Here is a 5,515-nt window from a genome sequence, read left to right on the forward strand (position 1 = left end):
TCTTTTGATAAGTGGATGCAATTCATTATAAGCCAAGACTGTGTGAGGGCCAATTTGACCAAGGCGCAAATCATCGACGCTGTCATGGCTTCTGAAACACTTCAAATTAGGAAAGATATCCCAGTCTTGATCGCTTTTATCTCCAAATGGTGTCCGGATACTCACATGGCCATATGTAGGTGAGGTGAAATGACCATCTCTTTAGAGAGTGTAGCTGTCTTGCTGAACCTTCCCATAACAGGGAATCTTGATATCACGTTGTCCGACGATGAAGAAGAAATGCATGCCACTCTTGATGAGAAGTCAAAAGGATTCGTTCGAAAGGATTACGAGACGAAGTTCTTCTATAGCTGGTGGGTGTCTGAGTGGTTCCCTAATGAGCCGGAGTCGGATCTAGTGCCGGACGATACACTCCATGTTGCTACATTTTTAGCTTTGTGGCTATCCAGAGATATTTTCGATGATGGCTCTGGTAAGAAGGAGATACGACAGGCGCTCATTAAATTCGCTATCAAATTGGAGAAAGGTGTCGTTCTTCCCATTGGTGGCTTGTTTCTTGGTTCTTTGTACACCCATTTGGATCATCTGGTCGCGGACATGTACGCTTCAAATGGTCATATGAAAGTGGACTCGTATGTTCACGTCGCTTTTCTCCAAAAATGGTTGTGGGAGCATTTCGCAAAATATGCTCCCAAACCGTTGGCTTCACTTCCTGAGTCTTGCGGCGGCTCCAGAATACTTTGATGGTTGAATAAGCGCCCAAAATCTGGATTAAAGCTCATCGACTTTCTTGACAATGCCTATGCCGTTAGCTTTCGTCCTTGGGCTCCAGTTCACGCGTCCATAGTTCAGCCGAACACTTTTGCCGCTGCTCCGAACTTGACTTTGCTTTCAGCTGGAGATAATATGAGCATTGGAGAGGTTGTATTTATGCGAAGCTGTATCCACGGACACGTGCCATCTTTCTTCCGGGGGTCTTTCAAAGCAGTCCCTTATAATATTAACAGGGCGGCTCGGCATATGGGATCTGACCAAGGAGTCTCATTTACTCGTCATCTGGTTGCTCTGGAAGAATTATTGCCAGCTGTTCTTGATGCCCGTGTTCTTGCGCCAGGTAAAAATCTTCCTTTCTTGCTCTCAGAACGAAGTCCAGTGACAACCTCCAGGTACAACGTGTTCTGGCAGGATGAGTTTCTCGCCATCCATGGATTTTTGAATGACGTGGTGTAAAATTCTCGTGGAAAGCCTTCCTCTGCGACTTTAGTGGAATATCCATTATTGAGGGAGCCTTTTAATGCTAAGAGAAAATCTCCTAGCTCGGATGTGGACAGTTCCCAGAAAAAGGAGCGAAGGTCTAAAAACCGTGCGGGTGGTTTTCAGTCGGATTCGACGGCTCTTGTGACTTTTAGTTCTTCCAATATGCGAGTATGTATGATTTTCTTCCTGATTTGGTCGTCTTCCATAAATATTTTTAATTGTTGCCACTGATCATCTCTTCCCTTTTGATTCAGGGTCTCAACAAGATAAACGCCTTTACCAGACTTGCAAGTGGCCAAAAGGTGATGCCTTCTGAAGAAAAGTCTGGCGATACTGAGCCTCTCAGCAGTGAAGCGGAAGATGAAGAAGAAGAATAAAACTCAGAGTCTGACGGTAATGGGGAAAGGTCTTCAGAGCGGGGCAGCGAGTCCTCTTCCAATCTCAGTGGGCCCACAGATGAGTCGGTGAGTCTCTGACACATTTTCCTCTTGGACTATTTATTTATACCGAATAAATATTCAATTGGTGGTATTTACAGGAGGAGGCCGCTTCTGAAAATAATTCTGAGATGGAGATTCACGGCAATGAAGATGTAATAGTGTCTCCAATCATGGAAACCGTACCCGCTGGTAATCTGGAGATGGAGGTTGATCATCATAAAGATGTTGTCGTGTCTCCCATGGCGGAAAATGCTATTGTGACGACGGGCATGATTGTTTCCAAAGAATATTTGCTAGTCGCACATCCAGCCGCAGGTGTCGTTTTTAATCCTCCATTCGAGGCTCCTTTCGATGGTCATGTGTTGGTTGGAGGATTCAGTGTGCCTGTGAAGTATGCGGAACTATATACCAAGATATGGAAGAGGTATGAGCACAACCAGGAAGGTTGATAGTCGCTTTGCATTGGTTAAGCGCGTGGAGGAAACTTTATCTTCATTTCATGACATGTGTGGCGTGACTGGACATAATGTTTCTGGAGATGTAGTCAAAAACTGGGAATTCCATCGGGATATGTGTGTAAACTTTGAGTTTAATACCTCCAGGTTCTATGATGGATTTTCCGAGATCCAAAGGCTGCAGGTTGAAGTGGTTGATGGCCCTTCCGCGGATTTAATTAATCAACAGGAGGCAGAAGTCGAGAAGTTGTCCCAGGAGTTGAAGTTGAAGCAGGCGGCTCTTCAAAGCATGCAGGACGTTTTATCCAAGAAGAACGAGTCTTTGCTAGGAAATTTTCCTTGAATGTTTTTATTTTTCCGGACTTCCATTGCTTAGGTTTTTTTTTTTGAAAGGCAGAAGAAACGCCTGGTTAATGGTTTGATATTTTTGGATTGATATATAATTGTTACCTATGAGGGTTTTGGATTATCCCTTGAAATGAATTTTAGAATAATGTCGTTTTTTGTCATGACTATTAGAAGCATGAATATTCTAGGAGAGTCATGGAACCGTGAATGTTGTATGACGGTAGAAAGTACAGGATGAAATTTTGGGGGTAACATGGCTATCGGTTTCAATCATCAACGTGAAAACTTGAAGTTGTAGATTATGTACTTTGTCTAACAAGACTTACTCGCTTTTAGTGTCTCCCAACAAAATGGATTTTACGGGCGTAAGTCTGAGTTTTATGGGCGACGTCGTTGTGACTGTGAGAAGTACCCAGTCATTCCTCATCGTGTAATAACTGATAACTGAGCCATTGAACCCGCGCTGATCATTTGCTTCAACCCTCTTGATGTCCGATGATGTGATTTGTAGATAGTGGTAAAAGTGGTTCGATTCTCAGACTTGTGAAGGATATTAAATATACTTAAATCCTAATATTAAAATAGAAAACTCATTAAAAATTATAGCAAACTCAATCAAAGATGATATCAATACTAAAAGAAACACTCAGGCTAAGATTCCACTATTTTACGAGTTCAAAGTGATTAAACCAATACTTATATTTATGCAATTTTCTTGTTTAATTTGATTCTAAAATATTGCAACAAGTAGATTTTCAAAAGTAATAATTATAAATACCAAGTATGAAGCATCAAAAGTCTTCAAATGAGCATACTCCATCAAAATAGATCACAACCACTCAAATAAAAATCATATTCAATAATATTTCAAGGAAAATAATCATATAATTATTGCAAATAAAAAGATAAAATAGAATATACCACTCTTTGTTGGAAAAATAGCTTCCTCTATCGCCTCAGCAATGGGGTTTAGCTCCTCATATTAATCATGATCTCAAAATATGTGTTTGTTGCTCAAAAGATGATTAAAAGAGTGAAAAGTAATAACACAGACTGTTTGCAACAGTGTATTGGTGTTGCAAAACAGCTGTTACAATGGAACTGTTACAGAAAAACTGTTGCTTTGTCGCTGATTTAAGACTGCCCTGAAATAAGATTGCCCTGAACAACTTAATGTCTTCAGCTGTTAAACAGCGACACTTTTCTGCGACTGTCTACCGAGGGTCAATGTTCTTCAGCTGTTCTTCTTCTTCAACAGCAGCAGCAGCAGAAACAGAGTTTGGTAAAGCTCTGATTTCTTCTTCTCTGGCTCTCCTTAGGTTCCCAAACTCTCGACACCTCTTCTATATGACCCAAGACATCTATTTATATCAAAAATACCGATTAAATCTCTCCCAAATCTTCCAAAATATCTTTTCTTCTCTTCACGGACAAGTTGCGACAATTTCTTGTTTTAGGATTTCTACACGTTTCTGAGCTTTCCTTTTTATTCTAAACTCTTCCTTAGATAGATACAAATCTTTGGGAAGGTTTACAGCGTTTTAATCTCTCTAAAATTCCCTAAAACAGGTCACACACGTGACTTTCCATATTTTCTTATTGTGAGAAAAATCCGTCGATTGAGCCCAATCTAATCGATTTAAACACCCATATCAGATTCCTAGACCCATAAGGAGTCTATCCTATGAAAATCAGAGGTTTAATCGACCTCAAACTCTTCCAAATCACGATTGCCAAAACTGCTCTTTAACTACACTTTTTCCCGCCAAAATCCTTTTTTTTGAATGTTGAAGATGGTTGCCCCTTATCCAGAGTAAGGGTGCGATTAGCAACTGCCTGGAAATGAGATTCTCCTTAGTAATTAGGTTACCCCTTATCCAAAGTGAGAGTCCGAATAGAAAATGTCCTCCGGGTGCTTTCCGACAACTTTTCGAGCCAATTTTTTCCAAAAATGTTTATTAGCCAAAAATACCTACAAATAAATAAAACACCATAATAAGTACAAAAATGAGCCCTAACAATATATAGAATCGAGACAAATCGGACACAAAAATGTTTCTATAAAATACCCCTAAACTTATTATTTGCTAGTCCTCGAGCAAAAATAAAATAGAAATAAAATCCTAACTCACTGTCGCAGGCATCGTCGATTGCATTTAGCGTATGCAATAAGCCTTTAAACCCCTAGGTGTCCCTAGTGGAGGAGTGTTTTCTCCGGAGGGCTTACCAGAGGTATACCCACAAAACCTTTTTACTCCAGACCCTAGCTATCTACACAGAACCTTGGAAGGCACTAAAGAATCTCCTTGGTTGGCATACTTATTGACTACAGGAGGAAATACCCTGATGCAAAATTCCAGTTGTTGTACACGAGTTTGTACTCAAGCATACTAAAATTCATATGAAGTGACAGATCTCTACTCAGATAGTCGCATTATGGACATCAATATCCGGAGTCAAAACTAATCACATGGATAGATCAAGAAGATGGATATAAAAAACATAGATGGTTTTGATGTTTACTAGGTGAACGGCGTTTCTCATATCTGACTGAAGGCCTCCGCCAAAATGAACCTATCCTAATGGATTGAGATACTAGTCTGACTAATATCAACACACTGGCATATACAAGGGTACCAGTGGTCGATAATCCTAACTCTAGGTCAACACAACCGGCATATACAACGGTTCCAGTGGTCGACTTTATTGAATTTATTCCAGTTGGTCTGATGGTCTGGTCTCTTTTCTTTTTCTTTTTTTTTTTCAACTCTTTTTTTTGTCTACATTTTTTTTTGGTATCTCAATCACTCTGATTCACCCTAGCATTGGTAACAACTTGAATCGTGAGCCCCACCTAATCACTTAGAGAAACATAGTTTAAAAACAAAACAAAATAAAAACAGAAGTGAAAAGGACTCAACGAGATATGGTGAAACTATCATGTTATTTATAACACCTGAGCTCTGTGCTTTTATGAATAGACTCTTTAGATGTTGCCATCTAGTCAGATTGGTT

The sequence above is a fragment of the Papaver somniferum genome, chromosome 4, assembly GCF_003573695.1.
Source record: "Papaver somniferum cultivar HN1 chromosome 4, ASM357369v1, whole genome shotgun sequence".
In the NCBI taxonomy this organism is placed as follows: Eukaryota; Viridiplantae; Streptophyta; class Magnoliopsida; order Ranunculales; family Papaveraceae; genus Papaver; species Papaver somniferum.